General features: G+C 43.6%; 2 protein-coding genes across 7 annotated transcripts in view; one reads left to right on the top strand and one right to left on the bottom strand.

Moving 5' to 3' along the window:
* ZBTB25 (zinc finger and BTB domain containing 25) overlaps window positions 1-12,363 on the bottom strand; it is a 29,129-nt gene extending 16,766 nt beyond the window's left edge. Inside the window, exons 1-2 of one of the 4 annotated variants that reach the window (XM_066272855.1) lie at window positions 12,151-12,363; window positions 11,127-11,284 (exon numbers count right to left, since the gene is read on the bottom strand). The gene's annotated coding sequence lies outside the window, so the exon portion shown is untranslated. Of the gene's footprint in view, window positions 1-11,126; window positions 11,285-11,915; window positions 12,053-12,150 lie in introns of those variants that run through there. The other 3 variants (XM_066272856.1, XM_066272853.1, XM_066272854.1) reach the window with 3 other exon arrangements.
* Window positions 12,364-12,391: 28 nt separating this feature from the next.
* Window positions 12,392-17,195, top strand: part of ZBTB1 (zinc finger and BTB domain containing 1) — a 29,418-nt gene continuing 24,614 nt past the window's right edge. Inside the window, exon 1 of one of the 3 annotated variants that reach the window (XM_066272850.1) lies at window positions 12,392-13,411. The gene's annotated coding sequence lies outside the window, so the exon portion shown is untranslated. The remainder of the gene's footprint in view (window positions 13,412-17,195) is intronic. The other 2 variants (XM_066272848.1, XM_066272849.1) reach the window with 2 other exon arrangements.

Below are 17,195 nucleotides of genomic sequence, written 5' to 3'. Positions count from 1 at the left end.
CTTTATCAGTAGCCATGGGTACACTATCGCTTCACACATAAGACTAACGTGAATCAACTTTGTTTTAGTTAATTTGCTATGGCAGTATGTATACATTAAGTGATAAAAATAGAGAGGCACACATGCGCCAAATAAACATGTGCTTACGTGTCGAAACTTGTGATAGAAACAGACAGAACTTTCCAGTAGACCATATATATATGAACGCATACATAGATGCTGCAGTCAATAAGACTGCAGGCTACTAGGGGAGATAAAACAGAGTAATTCCAACATGAAGTGACAAGTGCCACAGAGCAGTTTGGAGTACATGTTATGTGGGAGGGAGATAAATAACAGATAATCCAGTGGAAAATACACCATTTGAACTGTATTTAGATGAACAGGCAGAAGGTGAATATAGCATTGCAAGCAGAAAAAAAACCCAGAATGAGTCAACTTACAGGGAGGGGTAAAAATATATAAAGAACTGAAGAATTCAGTTTTAATAGAAAAAACAGAAGTGAATAAAAAGAGATGGGGTCAACTCAGAGTACTTAATGTACAACTAAAAGGTACTCCAGTGATGTTTGAAATGGAGTACTGTTAAGATGTTTTCTGTGAGGGAGAACAGTATAGTACTTAAAGCCTGACCTCTGGACACAGACAGCTTGGATTAAAATTCCAGCTCTGTCTCTTAGCTGTGTGGTCTTCACAAAACACAACTCTCTGGGCCTTCGTTTCACTAGTAAAATACAGGTAATTACAGTACATACCTCACAGGTTTTTATAGCGATTTAATAAGATGATGCTTATAAGCATTTAGAAATAGTGGGCCCATAATAAATGTTCAATAAATAGCAGCCATCTTTATCACTATCATCATCATTAGGCTTCTGAGTTAAGACTGGTTAGTCTAATAGCAAGATATAAAAAAGATTAGCAAGGGAGAGGCATGGAGAGATAATGACCAGCAAGGAGACCATTGCAATATTCAAGTAATGGTACAAACAACGTAATACAAGATATACCAGATGGAAAGCTGATATCACTTGGCAGCAGATTGGATGTGGTCAGCCATCAGCCACAGAGATCAAGTCAAAGATAAGTCTCAGAATTTCAACTTGGGTAACTGGAAGACTCTGTTCATTCCTTCAAGTCATATTCGCAGAATAAGTGCCCTGTGCTAGGTGTTGATATAAAGGCAGTGTCTCAGAATGCCAAAGAAGAGGCGTAGAAACTGGCTTGGTAAGACACAAATTTCACTTTGGACACAGTGAGTTCGTGTTCACTTTAGGACAGCCGAATACAAATGTTTAGTGACCAGTGAAGAGACAATATGCTAGTCTGGGGCTCTAAAGGGAGCAGAGATGGAGTGGGAGAGGAGGTCCTCTGAAATGACAAGGGTGAAGTCACCAGAGTGAATGTTGAGTAAAATAAGAGAAAAAAAAGCGAAGAATAAATCCTTGAACAATATAGAAAAGACAATAAGGGTGATAGGAGAAATAAGGAAATACACTGTCATTGGGGGAGGATAAGAGAGGCAAAGGAAAGGTGAGAACTTTGGCAAGAGGAGGTGGCGATGACGGAAAGTGCTGCAGAGAAACATGGGAATGAGGCCTATTACAACACCCCAAGCATGTGACCAAGAGGTTTCTGGTGACCTCTGCAACAGTCTGGGAAAACAGCAGGAGAAACTTTCTGACTGCAAGGAGATGTTAGAAAGCAGAGGCCATAAGAGGTAGGTACAAACAGGATAGTACCGGCCTAGCGTGCGGAGGACCCGGGTTCGATTCCCGGCCAGGGCACACAGGAGAAGCGCCCATTTGCTTCTCCACCCCTCCGCCGCGCTTTCCTCTCTGTCTCTCTCTTCCCCTCCCGCAGCCAAGGCTCCATTGGAGCAAAGATGGCCCGGGCGCTGGGGATGGCTCTGTGGCCTCTGCCCCAGGCGCTAGAGTGGCTCTGGTCGCAACATGGCGACGCCCAGGATGGGCAGAGCATCGCCCCCTGGTGGGCAGAGCGTTGCCCCTGGTGGGCGTGCCGGGTGGATCCCGGTTGGGCGCATGCGGGAGTCTGTCTGACTGTCTCTCCCTGTTTCCAGCTTCAGAAAAATGAAAAAAAAACCAAAAAAAAAAACAGGATAGTACATTGAGGATGCTGCAGATTGAAGACAGCATTCAGGCTGAAGGGTAGAATCTCTAAAAGCCAGAAGGGATGCAATAAAAAATAATCTCTGACGTTTTTTTGTTCACACATTACCACCTTATTTTGGTTTATATCCATGAGCATAGTTACAATAGCTGCTTTAAATCTCTTCTGCCAAATCCAACCTCTGGGACTATGGAGTCAATCTCTATTAATTATGATGATAATTTCCTGTTTCTTCATATGTGCCGTTTTTGTTTTGTTTTGACAATTAACTAGACTGGACTTAAACTACAAGTTCTGCCTCTTTATGGTTCAGATTTTTCAGAGTTAGGTGTGCTGTTTGAAGGCTATTCAACGTGCAAATTTAGGGTTTGGCAAGAGATTTGAGCTGAGTTTATATGCAGTATTTAGCCCTTCCACTCATCCTTTCTAGAATTTTCCTGCTTACTTTCCAGCTGTGTGGTCACTCTGAACTCTGTCCTCTTTTCTTCAGATGAATAAGATTAGTTTTGCCAACCCCTGATGTCACCCACTGGGGCCTTATCTCAGGATAGTCATAAAAATGGAAATTTATCTACTGCTGTTTCCCTCTTCCAAGTGCAGACTTCATTCCGGTTTCTGCCAGCATTTTGTCACTCATGAATGACAACTGGTATTTTAAAAAACTTTTAATATTTTTGATTGATTTTAAAGAGAGAAGAATGGAGAGAGACTGAGAAAGGAACAGTGATCTGCTTCTGTATGTGCCCTCACCAGAGATCAAACTGGCAACCTCTAAGCTTTAGGATGAAGCTCTAACCAACCAAGCCATCAGGCCAGGGCAAAACTTTTTTTTTTCTAAAGATTTTATTTATTGATTTTAGAGAGAGGAGAGAGAGAGAAGCAGGAAGGAGTAGGAAGCATCAACTCATAGTAATTACTTCTCATATGTGCCTTGACTAGGTGAACCCAGGGTTTTGAACTGGCAACCTCAGCATTCCAGATCAATGCTTTATCCACTGCGCCACCACAGGCCAGGCAAATCTTTTTTCCCCTTTTCAGCGTGTGCACATGCACGAGAGAAAGAGAAAAAGAAAAAGAGAGACAGACAGGAAGGGAGAGAGAAGAGAAGCATCAACTTGTTGTGGCACTTCAGTTGTTAATTGATCACTTTCATATATGTGCCTTGACTGGGGGCTTCAGCTGAGCCAGTGACCTCTTGCTCTAGCTAGCAACCTTGGGCTCAAGACAATGACCTTGGGCTTCAGGCCAGTAACCTTCTGGCTCAAGTCTATGATCCTACGCTCAAGATGGCGACACTTTGCTCAAGCTGGCAACCTCAGGGTTTCAAACCTGGGTCCTCAGCATTCCAGGTTGCCTCTCTATCCATTGTGCCACTGCCTGGTTAGGCCAAAACTTTTTTAACAAGCAAGTTTACCTGAAAGTCAGAAGCCTTGGCTGGGTAGCTAAGTTGGTTAAAGCATCATCCTGGTGGCCAAAGTTGTGGATTCGATCCCTATCACATACAAGAATCAAATAATGAATACATAAATAAGTGGAACAACATTGATGTTTCTCTTTCTTTAAAATAAAAAAATAGGCCCTAGCCTATTTGGCTCAGTGGTAGAGCGTCGGCCTGGCGTGCAGGAGTCCCGGGTTCGATTCCTGGCCAGGGCACACAGGAGAGGCGCCCATCTGCTTCTCCACCCCTCCCCCTCTCCTTCCTCTCTGTCTCTCTCTTCCCCTCCCGCAGCCGAGGCTCCACTGGAGCAGGGTTGGCCCGGGCACTGGGGATGGCTCTGTGGCCTCTACCTTGGGTGCTAGAATGGCTCTGGTAGCAACGGAGCGACACCCCAGATGGGCAGAGCATCGCCCCCTGGTGGGCGTGCCAGGTGGATCCCGGTCGGGTGCATGCGGGAGTCTGTCTGACTGCCTCCTTGTTTCCAACTTCAGAAAAATTAAAAAAAAATTTTTTTTAATAAAATAAAAAAATAGAAAGTCAGAGGTAGAAGTAGGCTGTGGAAGAAGTGAGCCAGCTGGGCTGTGTGGGCTCAAAGAACAAAGTACAGAGGCCCTTAAGTTTAGGAAAGAGAAGGAATACTTGCTTGAGGAGGGGGGGGCAAGGTGTGGGCTGCTCCAATGAGTCACCAAGATTTATTTTTTTAAGTTTATAGTTTTTATCCCAATAAAACTATAAATCTGTATTTTATAAATCTCAATCTTAATAGGAACTACATACTCAGCTATTACCCTTTATCAGGAGTCCTAAAAAGTTCTGGTCTCAAAATCTATTTATACTTTTTTTAAAAAAATTCATTTATTGATTGACTTTACAGAGACAGAAAGGGAGAGAGAAACATCAGTTTTATTGTTCACGTATTTTGAGCACTCATTGATTGATTCTTGTATGCGCCCTGATGAGGGACTGAACCCACACCCCTGGCGTGCCAGGGCAATGCTCTAACCAGCCGAGCCACCCAGTCAGGGCCTCCAGGTACACTCTAAGACTGGGAACAGCAGTTGTTTATGTGGGTTATGTTTATCCACATGAGAAACTGAGAACTTTTTAAAATTTTAATTTATTTAAAATAACAATAAACCTATTACATATTAACATAAATAATACATTTTTTTCTAAAAAAATGTTTTTTTAAGCAAGAAGGGTGGCATGATTTTGTATTTTGCAATCCTCTTTAACATGCCTTTAAAAACACAGCTGAGTTCTTCTCTATGCTTCTGCATTCAATCCATTGCCATGTTTTGGTTCACGGACACAGTGGTCCCTCATCTATGTGGGGGTTGGGTTCCAGAACTCCCTGCGATAGGTGAAAATCCGCGAAGTAGCAACCGTATATTTATTTTATTATTTATATATTTTAAGGCTTTATTTTGATTTAATATTCTTTTAATATGTTTCAACATTTTTATATTTTTATACTGTTTTCAATTTTTTAGGCTAGAAAGTGCTTATTTTACTGCAAAAATAATTAAAATAGTAAATATATAAAAATACCTATATACCGTAAAATCCTGCAATTTGGCAAAAAATCCGCGATACAAAATTGGATATATACAATTAAAAAATCTGTGATACAGTGAGACCACGAAAAGTGAATCACGATATGGCGAGGGATGCCTCAGAATTTGGCCTTGCAAAAGAGAGATTCCACTAAAAGGGCTTCAAAACCTCTGAGGGGTCCTCGGACTACACTTTGAGAAATCTGCCCTATGTTATATTTTTTTGATCCTATGCAATTAACAAAGCAGGCACTAAATTAGTCCCATTTTATGGCTGAAGAACCATTGGCTCAGAGAAGGCAGAAAAGTTACCTGAAGTCAGACAACTAGCTAGTAGATGATGCTGGTAGTACTTCAATTAAAATCTGACTTTAAACTCAATGCCCTTTCTTCAAAATCCCCCTCTAGAACTTTAAACATATATACTGATGGCAAATTTTACAAATATATATATTGATTAAAATAAGGGGATGTTTTTCAAGTTTATAAAATGAAACAAATTCAGAGATCAGTTTAAAACAACAACAACAAACCCACAACTTATATGCATAAATTCATTCAAACTTATCTGCATAATAGATCATTGATGTTTGAAGGCAACACAACCAGATTTTACCTCAGGTCAATACAGCCAATCCACCACAAAGTTACTGAGAACATTTTCTCATGACTATTTTTTTTATAAATTTATTTTTTATTTATTCATTTTAGAGAGGAGAGGGAGAGACAGAGAGAAAGAGAGAGAGAGAAGGGGGGAAGGAGCTGGAAATATCAACTCCCATATGTGCCTTGACCAGGCAAGCCCAGGGTTTCGAACCGGCGACCTCAGCATTTCCAGGTCGACGCTTTATCCACTGCGCCACCACAGGTCAGGCTAGAACATTTTCTAACACAACCAACTTTGCAAATTATTAGCTAGACTTTTTATGAAGCCTTTGCTCATTATTTCTTTGATCATCAATTTTATTTTCTCTAGCATGTGGAACAGCCAAAGTTTCTTATGCATATAGAATGATCTTAGAAGTTACATTTGAGAATTTATGGTGGGAATTTTAAGATGTGAGAGGTTGCAGAAAAATAATTTTCATTTTATTACAAATACTAGAGCCAAAAATGCAAGAGTGATACATCAAAATACTTTATCTATTATCAAAGTGGTATTTTTATTACAAGAGGGTTAGCATTAATATATGAGAGACTACAAAAACCTTTTAGATTGTAGGAACTCTGGATTAGCTCAAACTAAATAAACTAGAACAGCTTTATACCAGTATCTATGTTTAATTCAAAGTTAGCTTGAAACTCAACATCTTTGATTTTTATTTATTAAAAAAATATACTGTATTAGTTAGACTGGACTCTAGGCCCCATGGCAGCCAGAATGAGGTCCTAGAACACATAGCTTTTCATTCTCTCAGGCTGCAAGAATCTTTAATTTAAAAAAAAAAGGATCTAAAGGAGTAAGACATTGGTTTCTGTGGAAAACAAGTAGCCTTAGACATTTTCTCTGTGGTTCTTACCACTATGACGGTGACTTTATTATTAATTTTTAAGACAAAGAGACAGGAAAGTTGGCAGAGGAATGTGAACAGCTTTTTTGAGATATTCAAACTGCCATACGATAAAGATTTTATATGATGATTTTAACTTCTTTATGGTACTTTCACATGATTACAGATGTGTAATCTAAAAAAAGAATGTTTGCAGAAATAATTTTATCCTGAAATAATGGCTCTTATTGCTGACTATAATAAAACTTTCCAGGTAGTGTTGTACTGAAGTCCAAGTCTTACTCCAGACTAACTCAAACACAATTGCTAGGGATGAAGCACAGATCCTTTTCTATGAAGCTCTACAGGTGATTCTGGCCCTGGCCAGTTAGCTCAGTTGGTGAGAGCGTCATCTCAAAATACCAAGGTTGCAGGTTCGATCCCCAGTCAGGGCACATACAGGAAGCAACCAATGAATGCTCAACTAAGTGGAACAAAATGAATATCTCTTTCTCTCTAAAATCAATCAATAAAAAATAAAAAATAAGCAGCTCCGCAGGTGATTCTAATAAGACATGTCAGTTAAGAGCCACTGCATTAGACTTGACCAGTGTTAGTGCAATGAACAGAGCAGCGGTAGTCAACCTGGTCCCTACCGCCCACTAGTGGGCATTCCAGCTTTCATGGTGGGCGGTAGCGGAGCAACCAAAGTATAAATAAAAAGATAGATTTAACTATAGTAAGTTGTTTTATAAAGATTTATCCTGCGAAACAGCGAAAATTCGACATAAAGTACTTGGTAAATGATTATTATTATATGCTTTAACTTGCTGTAGCTCTGCTTTATAATTTTATAAAGTAAAGTTATTTCCCTACTTTATAAATCACCATTACTGTGGAACCAGTGGGTGGTTAGAAAATTTTACTACTAACAGAGATACAAAAGTGGGCGGTAGGTATAAAAAGGTTGACTACCCCTGGAATAGAGCCTTGACCTTGGACACTGATGTTCCAGATTCAAAACCCTGAGGTCGCCAGCTTGAGTGCGAGCTCATCCAGCTTGAGCACAGGCTCACCAACTTGAGTGCAAGGTCACTGGCCTAAGCATGAGATCAGACATGACCTCATGGTCACTGGCTTGAGCCCAAAGGTCACTGGCTTGAGCCCAAGGTTGTTAGCTTGAGCAAGGAATCACTGGTTTGGATTGAGATCCCTGATCTAGGTACGCATGAGAAACAATCCATGAACAACTAAGGTGCTGCAGTCATGAACTGATGTTTCTCATCTCCCTCTCTTCCTGTCTATCTCTCCCCCTCTCTTTCTCACTAAAAAAAAGAAAGGGGAAAAAAAGAGCCATTGCATTAGGAGAGAGGACAAAGAAACTCTAGATTAGAATACTTCATACTCAAAATTACAGAGGAAAAGCCATGGCTGGATAGCTCAGTTGGTTGAAGCATCATCTCGGTGTGCTGAGGTTGCAGATTCGATCCCAAGTCAGGGCACATACAGAAACAGATTGATATTCCTTTTTCTCTCCCTCTTTCCCTTCCTCTCTCACTAAAGTCAATAAATAAAATCTTTAAAAAAAAACTACAGAAGCAAAAAAGCAACTTCATAATAAGTACTCAAAATATGGAAATTATACCAGTTACATTAAGTGAACAAAAAAATCAACAATTATAATTCTAATTATAATTTTAAACTAAAAAGTAGCCATATTAAAAAGAAGAAGTGTTCCAAAACTAGTAGGATGGGCATTGGGGGCAGAGAAGAAATACACTGTTTTCAGACTTCTTTTTAAAAAGTATTTAGGAAAAAAGGATACTTACTCTCCTACACCATTACATCTATTTTCTTAATATCTAAAAATGATTTGGGAATTTCAAACCTGAAAATACTGGCTAAAGTAAAATCTGCAGTAATTTTAGGCATCTGCTTTTAAAAGTCACTGAGAATATTACAGAAGAGGGTAAACAGCAGACCTGGTAGATGGTACAGGAAGAGCAGTTATGCTCCAGAAACCTTTAACGGAACCGGCAGACGTTAGAGTGGGGCCCCCTGCCTGTTGGCAGATGCAGCCAGCCTCTACTACATCTCTAACCCCCACGGAACCAACATGTGAGATGCCTGATAAAGCCACAGCTCCTGGCAAACAAATATGCTAACACCAGCCAGCGCACATCGCTAGTGGACCTTAAAAAAAAAAAAAAATCAGAAACCTGTGAAGGAAAGGAAAAGATTCTTCTTAGTTCACTAAAATAAATAAATAAATAAATAAATAAATAAATAAATAAATAAATAACGGCATTTCTGAAAGAAAAAATAAGGTACTGAAAGGACAGGAGAAAGCTGGGAAATGACAGTGTTGGTACAGATCTAGAATACAGTGCAAACAAGGATGATAACTTCTGAATACAGGTAAGCCAATACTTCCTTTGCCACGGAACGTTCCACCAACACGTTATCCACATGGGCTAATGAAACCCTTTGCTTTAAGTAACTAAAGTTTTTCAGAGGGAACAAAAAGTCATTGTATATTAATTTGTTACCAGGGAAGCAATGAATTAGAAAAATTCCAAAAATAACAATACTATAAACACTTTCTCTAAAGGTTAAAAAAAAAATCCTGATTAACACAATCAGAATAAATAAAATTAATCAATAACCCTGAAACTGTTTGCTTCCAACACTTTATTTTCTCTTCCTCCACTCTCCCTAAGCAAACTCAAGTAACGATATCTTCCCTATCCTAGAGGAACACTGCTCTAGTTATAATCAATAGCCACTATCATATGAGTAACTATTCAATACTATGTGCAAGGCCTTGTGCTAAGTGCTCTCTGTACATTCTCTCTTTCAGTTCTCACCGTGACTGTATGTGCTCTTTTTCTTTCCATTTTACAGATGCGGAAAAACCCAGGCTTAGGACACACAACAAACAAACGGTATAAAGTGGGGATCAAAATTTAGGTCTGACTCCATAGCCTGTGTTTGTAACTATAAATCGAAGCAGAATTTTTCTTAGCATTCTTTTATCAAAAGACTGGGCCTGACCTGTGGTGGCGCAGTGGATGAAGCGTTGACCTGGAGATGCTGAGGTCGCCGGTTCGGAACCCTGGGCTTGCCTGGTCAAGGCACATGTGGGAGTTGATGCTTCCAGCTCCCCCCCCCCCCGTCTCTCCTCTCTCTCTCTCTCTCTCTCTCTTTCTCTCTCTCTCTGTCTCTCCCTCTCCTCTCTAAAATGAATAAATAAAAAAAAAAATTCAAAAAAAAAATTCACATGAAATTAAAAAAAAAAAAAAAAGACTGACGTTCACATGCAATTTTGGAATAAATAAACAGAAAAGGAGCACAGGAAGTGGTGTAGAAGTACTTTATAATTTATCAAGATAAGAGCACCTGCACTGCTTTTCTTTAAGACAAGGGAAAAATAAAACCCTGCAACAACATAAAACCCCCAACTCTTTTCTGGCCCTGATATTACTTAAATGGACAAGTTTTTCTTTAACAAGATGGTCAAGCAGCACCTACAGACCAAAGCAAATAAATCACTTTGGTTCAATGGTGGGGAGGGCATTATGCAACACTTCCCAGCACAGCCCTCACCAGGATATATTACCGCCAGGCACTTGGGCCCCTCCTCCCCAGCTAGACAGCCTGGCTCCTTCATATTCCCCTCAGGAGATAGGGTGGAAGCACACAGCTCCACTTTCTAAGGCACAGAGGGCAGCTGAAAGTCCTGTTCAGCCTCTCTGGGCAACCACAGGCGCCAATAAATCAGCCACAGGCGATTTCTCTCATCCCCTTCCTGGGTTGAAGTGGTAGTGAAATACAGTGCAAAAAGAGCGCAGACCAGACTTGGGAGATAAGTGATCTAGGCTTGAATTCTACTGCAAATGGCTGCATCATTGAAGCGAAGTCAATCTCTCCCAGCCTGTTTTCTCAGTTGTTTGTAGTATGGAGACAATACTACCTCCTTTTGGTAAGTATTCAGAATTCATCTATGAAAGCAGCTAGCCACTGCAGGTACTTGATAAACAACCAAACCTGATCAGAATCCATCTCCACTACTTCCAAATAAGACATTCAGGGGAGGGCTGGGGAAAAGGTGCAGCAAGTCACTGGATGTCCCTCTCTCCTTTTTTGCTGACCATCACTGTGGTGTTTCACTGCTTCCTGATAACTTCCCAGCCATCAGTACTAATCTATTCCATGTCTTAGCCCAACATTTTGTTCCCTATTAAAGAGCTAACGTCTGATAATGGATTTACAGTTTACTCTTAATTAGAGGACTCTGATGCCTTAACCTTAAGGAAGCAGTCAATGCTGCAAATGTTGATTATTCCTGCAGGTACCAGGAATCAATGGTGGTGGGGGGCTGAGGTCCAAAGTACATCATAGACATTCTATTTCACCAAGACATAGTGCCAACCCCATTTCTTAAAATACCAAAGCCATCACACACTGGCCAAGCCTGATTTCTCAATTCTGGATCAAGCCAAGTATAATCACCTTTGGCAGACAGTCTTTCAAGTGAGTGGGTTAAACTGGCACTGCACTCCTGGTGTGGTTGAGAGCACAAGGTGTCTGGAGCCCTTGAATCCAGTTACTCAAGAGGTGCAGGGCCTTAATCAAGTTATACGCTTGCTCTTTAGGCCAGGTGTCCTCATCTGTAAAATAAGAAGGATGAACTGGATTTTCTATAAGGCCCCTTTCAGCTTTTAAAATCCATGATTACAAAATGTATTTTACACACTTAAAAAAACCCTGGGAGAATGAGCAGCTTTACCAAGACTTGATTCTCAAGAGACTAAATGCCAAATTTAATCCTTTGGGGGGAACCGGGCGTTAATTTATGAAACATGTTAGCTGCTGTCAAGTGCCAGGTACAGTGCCAGGGGCTGCTTACGCAGCTTGAGGAACAGCTTGTTTTCACCAGATGAGTGCTCCTAGTGAAGACAGTGATAGATGGAGCGAGCTTTAAACAAAACAAACAAAAAAAAACTGGATATGCTTAGAATGAGATTACTATAATCTGAAAAAAAATGAATTATGGGACGGGAGGAGTACTTCCTGCTCTAGAAACAAGGTACTGGAGTCACAGATGGGGTTGGGAAGGGAGAGGAAGGACACCGGCATCTAGCAGGCTGCCCCTGGAAACCCGCCCACTCGCGAGAGGGGTCTGCGCGGCGGGCCGTGGAATGCCACACGCCAGTCAGGGCTGCCGCGCGGGGTCGCCGCCCGCCCTGCAGCAGATGTCCTCGCGCGCGGCCCCAGCCTGCATCAGGCCCGCACAACCACCTTGTGCCGGCAGCGAAGGGCGGCTATGGGCATCCTCGGCTCAGCGCTCACTCGCGGTTGCCATTTTCCTCTTTGCCCTGACTGACAAGTCAAACGGACCAAAAACACCCCTCTCCCCATCTACTTGCATCTGTTCCGCGACCGGCGCAGCTGCAGGCCACGACCGCCCCAGGCGGCTTGCGGCGGGCGGGACTGAGCCTGGAGCAGCGCACAGGGGCCGGGCCGCGTCGCTTACCCAGACGCCGCCGCGGCGGCCAGCCGACTCCTCCATGCGGGAGGGGCAGCTCCCGCGCCACAAACGTCACGCGGCGGCGCCGGTTCACGCACCCCACGGTCCGCTCTCGCGCGGCTTCCCGCGCCGGCCGCCCAGGGCTGGGCCCACGTGACCGCGCGCCTGGTAGCCGGGAACGGGGGCCGCGGGGGCCGCAGTGTGCGTGCGTGCTTACGTGCCAGCCCGCCCGCCAGCTCAAGTTGCCGAGAGGGAGTCGTCCCGCGCTCGGACGCCTCCGCCAGTCACTAGTGGTGACTCTGTAGGCGGAAGCGTTGACAGAAGTTGGGCGTTACAGGCTCCCCACACACAACCGCGTGACCTGGGGACTTTCCCCGGGGTGTGCAAAAGCATGGGCACCCCCTCAGTCAGGAGTGGGGGTGGGGAAGGATGCGCCCGCGTGTCCAAAGGGATGAGGGCGCGGGGCCGCGGAAGCGAAGCCGCGGGAGCCTGGGTGGAGAGGCGGGCTAGGTGGGGTGGGGCATGGTGGGGGAAGTGACTCAAGGCCAGAGGCCGCCAGGCGCAGGGGAGACAGGGCGGGGGGCGCGTGGGGAATGGGCGACCCTAAGTGGACTGGCCACGTCCGGTACTTGACGAGGGTGCCGGCGACCCGAGAACGCTCGGGACGTTCCGCGAAGGAGAGCCCAGCTGCTGGGTCCTCCCGGGCAGGGGTCTGACATCTGGACCGAGTGGGGCAGCAGCATCCAGCCTTTGGGGAGTCGGGAGGAGCCCAGTCCCATCCAGCTGTGCAAACGGGAGGAGGAGGTCCTAGCCTGCCCTCGGGAGAGGGGCAAGAACGGTGGTCAAGCCGCCGCCGCGCCGGCCCCCGGGTGCGGGTTGCGCCAGTCTCCTCAGAACCCGACGCAGAAACTTGTTGCAACAAACAGGCGACCGCGGGTGCCCCTAGCAGCCAGCGGCGGAGTGGGTGGGCGGGCGAGAGGGAGGGGAAGGCTGGCGGACGCCGCAGCGAACTGGTGGGCAGACCCGGAGTCGCCGCGTAAGCGGGGCCGGCTCAGTGCGGTGCGGCAGGCGCGGCTGTGCGGCAGCGGAAGTCCTTTGTTGCAGCACAGTCCCTGGCGGAGCCAGAACCTCTCCGCGCAGCCCAGCCCGAGCTCCGCGCTTCGCCGCCGCTGCAGCTCGCGGTCCCTTCGCCTCCGCCCGCCTTTCCCGCGCCTCATTTGCCTTAAACTCCCTAAAATCTCCGCAACCCCGGTTCCCGCTGCGGCCGGTGAGTATTTGCCAGTTGTGGGACTATTTACGCAACTTTGGCCCGCGCCTGAGGACGGCGGGCCGCGGGGCCTGGCGGGGTGCGGGGTCGGAGCGGCGCTGACCCGTGCGGGGAGCCTGAGCGCAGCGGACGCGCTGCGAGGACCCGGCGACGGGCGGTTGCCGGTTGGTCTGCTCGATCCCGCCGCCAGCCAGCGCGCCGGGTCCGGGATGTGTGCTCCCCCACCCCCGGTCGGAGGCGAAGCCCCCGCGGATACTAGTTCCCACTTCAGTTACCTCCTTTTCCCTTTTTTTCTCTGCCTTTATTTTTTTTGGGGGGGGGGGGGGGAGGAAGGTGTAGACGGAAGGCGGGAGGTCCCGGTTGATTGACGTGCCAAGAGCCCGCTTCTCTCAACTTACAGCTGCGGCTCCTCGGCGGGTGGGAGGGGAAGTGTCCCGGAGCCTAAGGCCGCAGACTTGGGCGCGCTCCGAGGGAGGAGGCGTAAGAGCCGTGCAAATTCTTGCCACGCTCTTTCCCACCCCCTCTTGCCGGCACACAAGCTTTTTGTTCAGTAGAAGGTGGTAGGTCTCGGGTTTGGGAATTTTCAGTGGAAAAGATCTCTATCCTGGGTAAAAGTGCTTTCGCTTCCAGTGGTGGGCGCTTACTAAAAGTTTTGTTAGTGTCCGGTAAATGTGTTGGATGTAGATCGGGAGTCGTTACCACTAAAATAATGTAGGCTTGAGTTTGAGCTGAACCACCCTCCGACTCTCTCAGAGAGTATCTAACCAACGCGTCTACATGATCTGAAGGCTGACATGACATTTTTCAGATTAGGAGCGTCAGAGAGATGCTGGTGAAAGTCCTTGATGTTTTCTGGAGAGTGTAGGGCATTGGTATTTGTGTAATATTCCTAAATCAGCGTGATAGGTACTTGCAGATTCTCCACTGGCCTAAGTGTATTTCCATACAGTATGTATCACGGCAGGAAAACTATTCCAGGAACAATTTTCCCATTGACACTGAATTCAACGAGTGGCCCCAGGCTTTTTGAGGAATCTTAGAATCAATTTCTTGATAAAGTTCAAGACATTCTGGAGCAGATTTGGTGAAGGAAACAGTTTTTAGGATAATTTCAAAGCAATCACCGTCTTCTTTAAACGATGAAATTAGATTCTATGAAACTTTGTCAGTGCAAATGGATATGATGGGGAGAAGTGGGATTGAAAAAGATGAAGCTTGATTGAGGACTGGCCAACAGAACCTCAAAACTTTCCTTTTGAATCACTTGCTGGATATCTGATAAAGTCTCAATAACTGAATGACTTTGGGAACTAGATGGGGGGCTTCATCATTTTAAATAGAGAAAATTGAAGCATAGTGGAGGTGAAGTGTTTTTCCAAAGATTAATAAAGTCTGCAGTAGAGCCTTCAAATAATATATTCATTTTAAAAGCAGATTTCTCCATTACAACCAAATTTTCATCATACGTATAGAATAACTCAGGTTGAGGGGTCTTTCCTGAAGCCTTTGTATTCTTCCCATTCCAGTATAGTGGCCTACTTTGGGGTGGGTGGGGGGTACTAGTGCATCATTGTCAGAAAAAAGGGAAACCATATTTAACCAGGAACCATAGGAGGACAGGTACAGAGTCTTGTCCACTTGCTCTTGACCTTGTGTTTTGATTTTGCTCTAACATTACTAAATTTTTGTACTTAATACCATTTCCCATTCTAACATGCAGGAGAAAAGAAGTGTCTCAGGCCTCTTCTCCAGCCAGTAAAAGTACTAAGCCTTGGCTATTACCCTTCTGGTCCAAAGGGGAAGAAACCATTTGAGATAAAATGTAGAACATTTTCCATAGATTTTTACTTTTAAGCTGCAATCTGTTGTCTCCCCAAAAATTCAAGGTATACTTGAAAACATTGCTTGAGAGGTCACTTTGGTTTTCATACAATGTTTTCTTCTGCTAGTTTCTATTGTGCTACTATCTCTTACCATAAAATATTGAAATTACTTTGTTATTCTTATACTGTTAGGTGTACAGAATTAAAAGTGATTCATGTCTCTTTTTCTAAAAATGGAAGCACTTTATTATTAAATCTATGCTCTGTGTAAAAATTCAACCTACACTGAAGTACATAAAAATATAAAAATGAAAGTCATTCTCACTCCCACTCCCCAGAGATAATCACTGTTAACAGTCAATTCCTTGTTTAAAATGAGAGAAGACAAGATTTGATCATAACTGTGCTGCTGTGTATGCTTCACCCTGCTTAGGGGGTGGCCTGTCAGATGATTGATTCATGGGCTCATGTTTTCTGTTCACTGCTCAGGTTGGGTGAAAATTGGCTAGGAAAAGGAAATGTTTTACATTGGGTTGATCTGAAGTTCTGTGATTAAGTAACAAATGTGAGAGTTTAAATATAACAGGACTGTTACTTTAGGTCTGTCCTTATGAAGTACTTAAGGTACCTTGGTGGCCAGTACTAGTTCTCACAGTTTTTTATTGTTAATGTTGTGGTCCAGCCTCTCATGGGTTGATTTATACCAGCCAAATTCATTACAATTAAGCAAACCCCTCACATTATAAAGAGTTTCATAATTTGTAGTTGGGAAGGAGTCGGTAAATGTGCTTTGAAGAGCACTAGCAAGATATCTTTGTGCTGATGTGGAATGAGGAGTTTCTCTCTCCAGAGATAGCATGCCAAACATCAAGGAAAGGAAATTAAGAGGAAAGAAAGAGATTAACGACTATGGTTTTCAACTATGGCTTGGAAGGAGATGGTACATACTTAAGATAGATTTCTAACTATATATTGTAGCTTGTAACTACAAGTGATCTTAGTGAAAGTACAGAATCACTTATTACTTAGCCTGGTATCTTCAATAAAAGTGAGCAGCTGTGAAGTAGTATTGATGTTCTGAAAACAAAGCCCCAAAATAGTGCATAGATGTTTAATCACAACATTGGTTATTTGACGATGTTGGTGACATGTGTGTTTTTTACCCTACTCTGCTTCAAGTTTAAAATGCATTTCAAAATAAAATTGGAAAATTAAAGAATTAAGTCACCAACACCAACTTAATTAAAGAATTGAGTCTATTGTTTGATATGTATGCAGTCATTTTTAGAGAAAACTGAAAAGTCCCATCCCCACTTTAAATCTGTGTATTAGGGGAGGGCTTGCCCTTATGGGCAGTGGGAGTCAGCAGATGGAAGAGGAGGTGGGGAAGGGGCAGAGCATTCCACTTGCCATATGGGGCAGTATGAGAATGAGGTGCCTCTGGGAGGCTTAGAATGTTCGTTCCAGAGAGACACTGGAGTTAGTCATCTTTGCCAGAGTGTTGTCTAGTTTATAAACACTGAAACTTAGGACTCTGAATCAGAAGAGTTTGAGTCTCATCTTCTAATTACAATATGAGTGTTTGATATCAACCGCTGAACCTGTTTCCTCATTTACAAAATGAGGTTAATAATATCTATCTCAGAGTTGTGAGACTCAATTATTTCATGTATGGGAAATTGTAAGGTTTTGGCCACTAATAGAGTGGGGCAAAAGGAGGTTTACAATTGTTTGCATGGGAAAATAATACAATAATTAATACAAGAGTTAACTTTCATATACAACTGTAGACCTACTTTTGCTCCACCCTTTATATAAAAGTTGCTATGATTGAAATAATGTATAAAAATGATAAGCAAAATAAAACTTCCTGCTTCAACATTTATTCATTCAAAAACTGATCAAATATGAACCGAATATTAGGCAACTGTTGAGACTCAGGGATACAGTGATGACTGAGA

The sequence above is a fragment of the Saccopteryx bilineata genome, chromosome 4 (genome assembly GCF_036850765.1).
Source record: "Saccopteryx bilineata isolate mSacBil1 chromosome 4, mSacBil1_pri_phased_curated, whole genome shotgun sequence".
Classification (NCBI taxonomy): domain Eukaryota; kingdom Metazoa; phylum Chordata; class Mammalia; order Chiroptera; family Emballonuridae; genus Saccopteryx; species Saccopteryx bilineata.
Note: the sequence above shows the minus strand (reverse complement) of the source record. Positions and strands in the feature narration are given on the sequence as shown.